The 12490-nt window shown below is 37.3% G+C and overlaps 1 long non-coding RNA gene across 1 annotated transcript; it reads left to right on the top strand.

Moving 5' to 3' along the window:
- The first annotated feature begins 463 nt into the window (after positions 1-463).
- On the top strand, positions 464-12174 carry LOC132052801 (uncharacterized). The gene is made up of 3 exons (XR_009414030.1): positions 464-1957; positions 2067-2128; positions 11505-12174. It is a non-coding gene; the product is annotated as an uncharacterized LOC132052801 (long non-coding RNA).
- The last annotated feature ends 316 nt before the right edge of the window (positions 12175-12490 follow it).

The raw sequence follows: 12490 nt of genomic DNA, 5'->3' as shown, positions 1-12490 counted from the left end.
CTACGATCAAAGAATACTATCAAGCTGATTAAATATTAACATGTAACATTTCATACTATGTACAATCATTTGGGAAACAAAATTGTACAATATACGAGGTGTATTTGTAACACTGTACATTCTTCAGCTTGCTTCCACGAGAGTATTATTATATAATGACAAAGGTGATGCATTTTCCATCAAGTAATTAGTTTTCTTCTTTCCGGTCTGTGACAAAAATATTGACAGTGTAAGATTTATGAAGAATGATCAAATGTCTATAACCTTATATAAGGTGCCAATTTATTCTACAAGTAAATGAAGGAAAGAGAGGGAAAAGAAAATAAATCATATGAAAGATAATAATGTTACCAGTCTCAAAAAAAAAAAAAAAAGTTCATATGAAAGATAATATGGATAAAAAAGAGAACACTAATGACAAACACAAGAGAAAGAATCAGTTCATATTTACCCAGACCCAGTAGTATGTTTTACTAACTTCAAATTTGAACTTACCAAAAAGGTAATACATATTCGATTTTTCCCTTCACAAATAAACTAATTATGTAAAAATGCTACCTAGCTTCAAATTATTAAGCTGTAAATAAGATTCGTAAGTTTAATTAACTTATGAGTGATAGAAGGTAGTAAGAATACTACTTAGCTACTGTAGCTCACTGCTCACCCATATTAGTCAGCAAGAATACAGAGGCACAACTCAAGTAGCTTAAAGACCATAAAAAATTCAGTGACAATAAGAAAATTACCAATTAAAAAATGTATCTTTATTTTATCCCAAGTCAGTTTTGTTTAGATACTCTGTACCGTTACTTCACATAACAATATCTTCATCACGAAAGAAATTGAAGAAGATATTTGGGAATTTTCCTTGTATTCCATTGAATAATCTGTACATGTATTTCTACAACTTTAATCTAGGGACTAATAGTGTAAATGGAATTAAAATAAATTCCTAACTAACAACAGCTATGCTAAAAACTAATTTTGTACTTTTGCACACCTGTACATTCTAGAAGAAATTCTACACAGGATTCTCTATTTGTATATCTTCATTTTCTGCATTTGTATACTGACTATATATTTCATTTCCGCATCTTGGGCCTATTTCAGTGCATAAGTCTTCTAGCTTGGCCCAAATATTTCATTGCTTATGCTCGGCCCATTTTTCTTTGTTTTTGAAATTTGTGGTTGAAAGACTCTTTCCGACAAAATCGAAGTTACTAAGTTATTGTCAGTTGTCTTCTTTATTTTCTTTCTTCATCAATTCGTCTCAAATTCTTCATTGTTACTATGTGAGAGATATAAAGGATCCAAATGAGAGGAGTTTTCTCCAACATCCCCCCTCAAATTGGAGGGTAAGGACGAAACCCCCAATCTGTCCCAAAAAACCTCAATGAGAAGCTCCAGACAGTGGTTTTTTAAAAATATCGGCCAGTTGAACTTGCGAAGGAAGAAATGAAAGTGAAATTAAGCCGGATTGAAGTTCTTGACGCACGAAATGGCAGTCAAGCTCCACATGCTTGGTTCTCTCGTGAAATACGGGGTTCCGAGCTATGTGAATAGCGCTTGGCTGTTAGAATGTATGGGAACTGAGAGAGATGGTGATATTGATAGATCTTGAAGAAGGCGAACAAGCCATGTGAGTTCAGCTGTGACACGTCGCATTGATCTATATTTTGCTTTAGCTGAGGAGAGAGATATGGAAACCTGTTTCTTCGACTTCCAACAAATAGGTGCACCCCCAAGTGTGATGCAAAGTCCAGAGACTGATTTACGCGAATCCAGGCAAGAGGCCCAATCCGCACCACAATAAGCAACTAAGGCGAAGGAAGGAGTATATGAAAGAAAAATACCCTGTCCTGGGTCTAAAGAAAGGTACTTTACAACTCAAAGAGCTGTAGAAAAATGGGACATGCATGGTTTTTACATAAATTAGCTCAGTTTCAGCACAACAAAGGTAAGATCTGGTCTGGTATGAGTAAGATAATTTAACTTACCAACTTGATGTTTGTATATTGTAGGATTAGGCATGAGATTGTAATCATGTGAATGTAGTTTATGTACAGGGTCAAGAGGAGAGGAAATTGTAGGCAAATGGGCGAAGTCAAACTCATGTAACAAATCCTAGGTGAATTTTCTTTGACTCATAATATATCCATGTGTTTCTCTTAATACTTCCATTCCTAAAAAATAATGAATGTCACCTAAATCCTTAACCATGAACTCTGAATTGAGAAATAGCTTAAGTTGTATGATTTCATGCAGATCATTTCCAGTGATTAGTATGTCATCCACATACACTGCTAGAATAGAAATAAGGTCACATGTTTGCTTGAAAAAGAGGGAATAATCATTCAAGGATGGTAAATACCCTTTAAAACTGAGTGCCCTAGCAAGCCTAGCATACCACTGCCTTGAGGCTTGCTTGAGGCCATAGGGATTTCTTGAGTAAACACACATGATTAGGAATAGGAGGAGTTAGTCTAGCAGGAAACTTCATGTACACCTCTTCCTGTAAATCCCCATGTAAAAATGCATTACTAACATCTAATTGAGATACTTGCCATCCTTTCTTAATTGCCACACTAAGTAAACACCTGCTTGTGGTCATCTTGACCACAGGAGAGAAAGTCTCAGTTTAATCAATCCCTTCCCTCTAAATATCCCCCCTTACAATACCACCAACCTTTCTTTCAATCTTTCAATGCTCCCATCTGAATTATGCTTAACCTTGTAAACCTATTTGCAAGGCAAAGCTTTCTTACCCTTAAGTAATTCCAGTACATTCCATGTATGATTAACCATAAGTGCCTCTATTTCAGTATCCATATCTTGTTACCATCCAAGGTGGTTAGAAGCTTGTAAGAAATTGGTAGGTTCAGATAAATTGATAAAGAATGTAAAACATTTTGATTGATGGTAGAAAGAGCACTGAAAAAATAAATGATAGGTTTAGTGAGTTTAGAAAACAGGAAAGGTTGAGATCAGTAAGAAAAATATTGTTGCAAATGTAATCATTCAAGTATGTAGGTCTATGAGATAGTCTTGAGCTTTGTCTGGTTGGAACAGAAAGACTAAGGATAGGAAGAGAAGTAGATGGTGAAGGATGAGGAGAATTAGTAGGAGAAATAGAAACAGGTAATCCAGGGGAGGAAGAAAAACTATTAGGTGCAGGATTTGAAGGAAAATGAGAGTGTGGTTGAGGAGAGTTTAGAATAGTAGGCAATTCATTCAGATCTACCATAGGATAAGTGTGAGGAAATAAAGGCTGGCAAGAATCCTGAATATTAGAGAAAGGAAAAGTAGTTTCATGAAAATGAACATCTTTAGAAATGAAATTTTTCTTAGATTGCAAGTCCAATAACTTGAAACCTTGTTCTTGAGGATGCCCTAGAAATACACAAGGTTTAGCCCTATCATCAAACTTACGTCTCTCTTGTCTCAATATGGAAGCATAACAAAGACAACCAAAGGATTTAAGGGCGTCATAGTTTGGTTTTCTCCCAAAAAGAACTTGGTAGGGACTTTTACCCTTAAGAACTTTTGTTAGTAGTCTATTGATCAGGTGTGTAGCAATTAAAATGCATTCTCCCCAGAAAGAAATAGGAACATGATATGATCATAAAGGGCATAAATGGCACAAATGGCTCAAAGATGCTAAGAAGGGCATTGGATCCTCTTGTGGATCCACATAAGAGAGCATATGGCGTTTAGAAGATAGCTTGGCAAGTGGATGAGGAGGCTACTACTCAAAGTGGCTAGGAGTGCAAAGTGGCTAGAAGTGCAAATTATGGCTAAAGGGTGCAAATCTTGGCTAAGAATCCAATTCAAGGCTAAGATTGCAAATGGAGGTCATAATCGGAAGCATTGGGACGTTGGATGCAATTGAAGGTCCATGTGGGGTTATTTTCGCAAAGAGTCACTTTAGTGCCTTTGTTGTAAGAGCATTAGTATAAATATGACACTTAGCCTTTCATTTCACCTTAGCTTGAATATTGATGAAAAACTTATTTGAGAGATTGTTTAGTTGATAATATAGTTTGTTTGGTTATTTAACTAAGTGTGATTTCTTAGTTGCTACTTGAATTGCATTTCCATTGAATTTACATAGGATTGCTCATTTGTGGATTCCAATTAGAGTCTTCCTTTGAAATTCAAATAACTTAGGTTCTAGGGTTGAATTTTAATTAAAATGGATTGGGTTTCATATACCCAATCTTGTCCATAGAATCGTTACTCTAAGGGTCTAGTTTCTATCCTTCTAATTCCTCATCCCCAATGCTTCATCTATCCCTTTTATTTCCTTTTGTTGTTTTTTTGAATTTCTTAGAGTTTCAATTAGGTTGTTATCATTTGGTATCAGAGCTTAGGTTAAGAGATTGTTCCTACAATTTCTAATCCTAGGTTCTTATCAGTTGAACAACAACAACAAATATATATATATATATATATATTCCGAAAATTCCAAAAAAATTCAAAAATTGAAGTTGTAGATTGATTTGGATGTTTTTGAAGTTAGATTTGAGTTTATGAAGGTGGAAAACATTTGGATATGAAGTTTGAGGCTATTTGGTTGAGATTTGGTCCAATCACCATTGTTGAACTTGAAGGTTTTGAAGAACTAAAATTTGGGTTTGGTGATTGAGGGCAAATTGACGTTTAATTGTTATTGGGCTTTGTTCTCTAGGTGAAAGGGAGTCTAGATCTGAAATTTGGTGGAAAAATAAGTTGATTTGGAGGTGAATTGGATTATGGGTGTTCATAGTGTTCTTGAGCTCCTTCATAAATTCATGAGGAAGAAGATGACCAAAGGGGTCATTTGATCCAAGTCTTCCAAGTCAAAAGTGTACAAAGTTGTTTTTCCACCCCAAAAGGGAAAGATCCTACGTTGAGTGGGCCCAATACATCAGCAAAATTCAAAAAATCGGGCCAAAAGTTCGAGCAATCGGGTACAGGGATCCGCGCGTGGCACGTACGTTGCACGACTAACGCGCGTGGCCACATCAGGCGTTAGGCGCCTAACGAGCGAGGTCAAAAAAAATTCTATTCGGGGCGCGTGCACTACACTTTCAGAGGCATATTTTTGCGTGATGCACCCGCGGTGCATGAGCAACGCGTGAACATCAAAAAAATTTCCAAAAAAATTTCTAAGTGTCCAAAATGGTTTGAATCTTTCCTAATCTATTTTCTTTGATTCTTCCAACTAAGTAACACCTAGTAATCGATCTTACTTGTTGTTAACTAGTTCTTGAGTCCGAATTTCATTTCGTGCCAATTTCTTTCAAGCTTTTCTCTTTTATTTAGTTGAAACTTTATTGGCTCTTGTCCGTTTGCTTTGAGTCGTCCTTCTTTCATCTAAACAAGAATCCATTCTAGCACAAATGATAAGTAACCATATGAATTTGATTGGTCAAGCGATTGATCAACAACTTCGAAAGAGCACGGGAGTGTGGTAAGGATTGAGAGTTCAATACGAGCAACGTGAGGCTTTTACTACTAACATCGTTTGCTAGTTTTGCAGGTTATAATGTCTAATCAAGGAGATCATACTCAAGAAGTGGAGGACCCAAACACCTTGAACATGATCCTTAAGCAATTGACGGAGTTGACATCGAAAGTAATGGGGATCGAAGAGAGGATAGGGAGTTTGGAGAGTTCAAGTAGAGTGGGCACTCCCCGCTCTCATGTTGAAGGAGATTTAGGTAAGAATAGGGAGACTACCTCGACGCTTACACTCGGGAAAGCACATGTCTTGTGCTATCCCCGACCACCTCTTTACCTACCCAAAAGGCTCCACAACACCACCCACCCACCTTCCAAACACTAATCGACAAACGTATCCCTAAGTCTACCAAACCATTCAAAACGAGCAAATACCACAAAGAACCCCACAAAATATACTACCACAAGCACCTCCCCAAAACCAACAACAAGATCCCTACCAAAACCCAATACCAAGACCCGTTGGATGACGTGAAGTATGAGGAGACGCAACTAGAGAGGTGGTGGGATGAGTATCGACAAGGAGGAAGGTGTGGGGAGATGAACAACCGGGGTAGAAGAAGGCAAGTTGGATTTGCTAGGTTCCAAGGTCATGATGCTAGGTTCCAAGTTCATGTATACCAAGGTAGATAGAAAGGCAATGAGACTCGCGGAGACAATGACCGAAATTTGAATACCATCAAGGTAGCACTTTCCAAGTTCACGGGGAGTAGTGATCCGAAGGAGTTTCTTGAATAGAAGTGGCAAAGTGAGAGGATATTCCTCACCAACAATGTTTGGGAGGCTTTGAAGACAAGGTATGCCCTCACTCAATTTGAGGGATACGCATCAACTTAGTGGGAATCTAAGAAGCTAGAAAAGGATCAACAACCTATCTTTGATCTTCCTACGTGGAATGACTAGATTGAGCTCATGGAGACGAGGTACTTGCCTCCTACCTACTATCAAGAAGTCCTTAAGAAGGTACACATGTTGAAGCAAGTCTCCAAGAGTGTTGAGGCGTACTTTGATGAATTTTTAAATTTGAGGATGAAGTCCAAAATAGAGAAGCACTTGAACTACACCTCATAAGATTTGTGGCTAACTTGAATCGGGAGATATCCAAACCCATGAGGCTACAAATTATATGAGTCTAGAGGAAGCGTTTCATGATGCTTCCAAGGTTGAAGCGGATTTGAAGGAACAGAGGTCGTACAAGGAAAAGAACACTAAAAACTTCACCGTAGGGCAATGGTAAAGAGAAATGGAAGTCTCCCGCTTGGGAGAAGCCCAAGACCACCATTCAAACTCCTCAAGCCAAGTTTGACTACAAGGACAAAGGAGATGAACAAACCAAATGAGGTAACAATATTAAACCCAACTTCCCTCGTCCATCTACCGTTCAATGTTTCAAATACCAAAGTAGAGGATATATTGCGAGTGATTGTCCTAATAGGAGGACAATTGTGGTCTTATGAGATGGGTACCAAACCGATGAGGAAAATGAGGGCAGGGTTGGTAGTGATGATGAGGAGGAAAAGAGTGAGCATGAGGGAGATTCCGATGGTGGTGAGGAAGAGAGATTGGAAGAAAAATTGAACTTTGATATTATAGTGCGACGAGCCATGGGTGCTATAGCTAGAGAAGGGCTTGATCAAAGAGAAAATCTATTTCATGCAAGATGTAAGATAGTGGACAAGGTGTGTTCATTGATAATTGACGGTGGGAGTTGTACCAATGCGGTGAGCCAACTCTTGGTTGAGAATATAATATTCCCCACAAGGAAACACCCTAGTACCTACAAGCTCTAATGGTTCAATGAATGTGGTTAAATGAAGGTAACCAAGCAAGCCGTTATCAAGTTTAGCATTAGTAGGTATCAAGATGAAATCTTATGTGATGTGTTACCAATGCAAGCGTGTCATTTGTTGCTTGGGAGACCTTGACAATTTGAAAGAGATGCTCAACATAGTGGAAGATCTAACAAGTACTCGTTTGTGTTGGATGGCAAGAAATTCACCCTTGCTCCATTGACTCCCTACGAAGTGAGTGAAGACTGTAGAATCATGAAGGAACTCCGTGAGAGGGTTCAAAAAGGGGGCATGGAGGTAATGAAAATGAGACCTTGGTTGTTCAAGGAGGACAAAGTTCAACTCAAAAGAAGGGAAAAAGGTGTATGGTTTCCAAACCAAACTTTTATTCGAAGGACATATTAGGTGGAGAGGTTATGTGTAGTGATGTGAGGGAGTTGTCACCAACTCATGCTAACCCTTCTAACCTTTCTACTTCTTCTAGTTGTCTTGTTTCTTTTGTAGGTACTCATAAGGATAATCATCCAAAGGAAATAATGCCCGAAGGTTACCAAGTTCCTTTGGATAGTGAAGTATTTAAAACCTCCTCCGATGAGGAAAGCCAATGCAAGGGACTTGACCAAGGTGACAAAGCTTATGAACATGATCTACAAGGTAACAGAGCTAATCCTTACACTCTTTGTGACTATGACCAATTGAGTAAGGATAAAGTTTTGTATTTTTTTAAATATGGTGGTTCATTGCTAATTATTGATGATGTCCTTGTTGAGAGTGATCACACACTAGTTGATCCTTATGATGATCGAATTGAGTCTTCTTGCAAGATCGATTTGTGTCCACCTAGTGTTGGCATTTGTGCTTCTATTGTTGCTTTAGAGAGTGTATTTCCTTGCCTTAATTACCATCTTTTAGTTGCATATTCTCTCTTTAAGGATAATGTTTTGTTTGATAGTGACACGATTGTTGATAGTGATATGCACAATTATATGTCTTGGATTGGGAGAATGTAGTCACATTTGGACATCTTAAGTTCTATGGGAACCCGCCATGGGAAGATGACTCTTTCCCTTGTGATAGAAACCTCCTCTTGAGGGATTATAAACTATGGATGAGGAAGTCATTTTATGTGGTACATTTCTTTACCGCCTTCTTGCATTTGAGTCTTGCTTTGTGCCACTACGTGAATTAATGATGGATAGTGATTGCATGCTAAATGGCTTGGGAGATGTTTTAGTCTTTAATCCTGGTATTGCCTTCCCTTGTCATGACTTGGTATTGAAAGCATTTGTGATTGGGGATACTTTGTCCTCGTTTGATGATCTTTGGAGGGACCAACATCTTGGTACCCCATGTATGGAAATTTTATTGGTGATCCTTATTGATACTTGGTTTTACCACAAGTTTGTGTGTCCTTGGCATGACTATAGGATTTTTATCTTGTTTACTAACCCCGTGCTATAAGGCCACTATCCTTGTTTGTCTCCCCTATGATTTTGCAAGGTACGAACTCGAGGAAGAATCATTTTCAAGAAGGGGATGATGATATGATCCTACAAGAAATAAATGGCACAATTGGCTCAAGGATGCTAAGAAGGGCATTGGAGCCTCTTGATGATCCACATAAGAGAGCATATGGCTTTTAGAAGATAGCTTGTCAAGCGGATGGGGAGTCTACTACTCAAAGTGGCTAGGAGCGTAAAACAACTAGAAGTGCAAATTAGGGCTAAAGGGTACAAATCTTGGATAAGAATCCAATTCAAGGCTAAGATTGCAAATGGAGGTCATAATTGCAAGCATTGGGACGTTGGATGCAATTGAAGGCCCATGTGGGGTTATTTTTGCAAAGAGCCACTTTAGGGCCTTTGTTGTAATAGCATTAGTATAAATATGACACTTAGCCTTTCATTTTACCTTAGCTTGAATATGATGAAAAACTCATTTGAGAGATTGTTTAGTTGATAATATAGTTTGTTTGGTTATTTAACTAAGTGTGATTTCTTAGTTGCTACTTGCATTGTATTTCCATTGGGTTTACATAGGATTGCTCATTTGTGGATTCAAATTAGAGTCTTCCTTTGAAATTCAAATAACTTAGGTTCTAGAATTGAATTTCAATTGAAAGGGATTGGGTTTCATATACCCAATCTTGTCCATAGAATCAATACTCTAAGGGTCTAGTTTCTATCCTTCTAATTCTTCATCCCCAATTCTTCATTTATCCCTTTTATTTCCTTTTGTTGTTTTTTTAAATTTCTTAGAGTTTCAGTTAGGTTGTTATCAGAACATGAGATTGAATAAGCAACCCCCAAGCTAGTTTTTTTCTTTTTCTTACCATAGGTGATGACAGTTACGCAAATTTCAAGGAAGCATGGCTCGCTTGTTAGACTTTATGTATTTTCTTTTCTATGACCCACATAGGCACTTTTCAATAGACGTCTATGCTTCCTCTCAACTATCCTATTTTGTTGTGGGGTCGTAGTACAACTCCTTTGATGCACAATACCTTGATCAACTAAAAAAGTTGTCTCTTGTGATCCTCTCCTCAATTCAAGTGCATTGTCTGATCTAATACCCTTAACATCCACTTCAAACAGTCTTTTAACCATCTTGAGAAATGATTTCAAAGCAGGAAAAACATTGCATTGTTAATACGAAGGTCCAGGTTCCCCTACTATAGTCATCCACTATAGTAAGGAAATATTTATATCCATTGTGAGTGGCATGTTTATATGGACCGCAAGTGTCTATATGAATAAATTCAAATATTCTTTTAGATCTGATTTGAATGATAGGAAAGAACTTTATTATTTGTCTAGCTCTAGGGCATATGTCACTCACACATTCAAAATTTGAAGGAAAAGAAATGAAATTGAACTTTTTCATTACTGAAAAGGGCAAATGCCAAAACCTTACATGCCAAAGCTTTACATTTAAAATAGCTGAGGCAAAAAATGGAAATTGAAAAGTACTTGCTACATGATTGGAATTACTTCCTTCTTGTAAATTAAAAACATCTTGATTAGATGGATTTTTAGAAACAGAAACTCTAGGTTGTAGGAGATAAAGTCCATCCTGAACTTCACCAAAAACTTCTACCCTCTTCAAGGAAAGGTCCTGCAATAGACACTTGGAAGCTGTGAAAAAATATAACAATGGAGTTGAATACACAATCTATTGATTAAAATCAGATTATGTTTGAAATCAGGGACAAGAAACACATTCTTAAGAACAAGATTGGATTGAATAGGGACATTTCCTATATGTGTGACTACCAATTTAAAAGAATTAGGTTTAGTGATGTTGATAGGGGTAGGAAGACCAGTTAAAGAAGAAAAAGTTGATGAATCAGAACACATATGTTCAGATGCACCTGATTCTATGATCCAGGTTTTAGCGTTATAAACAGAAAACAGGTTCCTGAGTATTTAGGAACTGTACCAGCTATTGCATTAGCATTGATCTCTGATCCAGATGCCCCTACTTTCCCTATTTGCATTTGCTTGAATATGTTTGTAATTTCATTTGACTGTTCTTTGCTGAAAAGCTGATTGCAATTGTGCACCTCATTATTTCCTGTATATGTTCTTTGATTGTCTTCATTTCCTATTTCTACATTAGACTTCACTGGTCCTTGATACCCTCATGGGTTAGTGAACTCAAAGTCCTCAAGAAATCCTATGAGTCTATAGAAATCATCCTCAACATGCCTCACCTTCAGGCTTTGTACAACTCACATTTGGGTTGTACTTTGATCTCTTGCCTTTGAACTTCCTTGGTCCATTTCCTGACCTTTGAGGATATCCTCCAGGCTTTTGAAATTGATTTATGTTCCTGTAAGGTTGATTTATAGGTCTTTGAATACTTGTCCTTTAATAATGCTGAATCAGTGAGAATCTGTGTATTTGCATAAACTTCCCTCTGATTCTCATCTTGCAAAAAGAGGGAAAAGCATAATCCATCCCAGGAAAAGGATTCATCATCAGAATGTTTTCTCTTGCCTGAGCATAACATCATTTAGACCCATCAAGAATTGGATAAATCTCTGATCCTGAAGAGATTTTGACAGCTTCCTCTTTTCATCACAAGCGCAGTTACATTGCTAACTATATCTGAGTTTAAAGAGTCTAGTTCATCCCATATTCTCTTAATCTTTATGAAATAGCCTGAAATATCAGTAGATCCCTGAACTAACAAGCTTAGTTCTTTTTGCAGGTGGAAAACTTTCTCCCCATTTGACCTTCCAGACCTGTGTTCAAGGCTATCCCATAGTTCTTTAGCAGTTGTTGAAAAAATGATATTGTCCTTAATCTCTTTGGACAAGGAATTCAACAACCAGGCAGTCACCATGTCATTGCAACAATTCCATTGCTTAAACTCAGTAGAGTTCACATCCGGTGCTTTGCAGTGACCATTGATGAAACCCAATTTTTTCTTTGCTGAAAAAGAAATCATCACAGATCTTCTCCATCCTGGTTACCCCTTTCATTCAAAGATAGTACTAACAAGATTCATCCCAGGTGTATCTGAAGGATGAAGATGATGAGGGTTGTTTGTTTCCACTGGAACAACATTTTCAGTGTGTGCTGCTTAGGTTTTTTCAGTATTGTCAGCCATAGTGAATGATCAAGACAAGTAAATGAAAGGAAGATGATTTTGATGCTGAAAAGAGATTTGAATCGAGCTCACTGCTCTGATACCGTGAAAGAAATTGAAGAAGATATTTGAGAATTTTCCTTGTATTCCATTGAATAATTTGCACATGTATTTATACAACTCTAATCTAGGGACTAAAAGTGTAATTGCAATTAAAATAAATTCCTAACTAACTATAGCTATGCTAAAAACTAATTTTGTACTTTTGCACACTTGTACTTTCTATAAGAAACTCTACATAGGATTGTCTATTTGTATATCTTCATTTTTTGCATTTGTAAACTGACTTTATATTTCATTTCTGCATCTTGGGCCTTGAAATATTTCATTGCATAAGTCTTCTAGCTAGGTCCCAAACACTTCACTGCTTATGCTCGGCCCATTTTCCTTTGTTTTTGATATTTGTGGTTTAAAGACTCTTTCCGACAAAATTGAAGTTACTAGGTTATTGTCGGTTGTCTTCTTTATCTTTCTTTTTTCATAAATTCATCTCGATTCTTCATTGTTACTGTGTGAGAGATTTTACGGTTCACTTTTACGCGAGG

Source organism: Lycium ferocissimum, chromosome 1, assembly GCF_029784015.1.
Source record: "Lycium ferocissimum isolate CSIRO_LF1 chromosome 1, AGI_CSIRO_Lferr_CH_V1, whole genome shotgun sequence".
In the NCBI taxonomy this organism is placed as follows: Eukaryota; Viridiplantae; Streptophyta; class Magnoliopsida; order Solanales; family Solanaceae; genus Lycium; species Lycium ferocissimum.
Note: the sequence above shows the minus strand (reverse complement) of the source record. Positions and strands in the feature narration are given on the sequence as shown.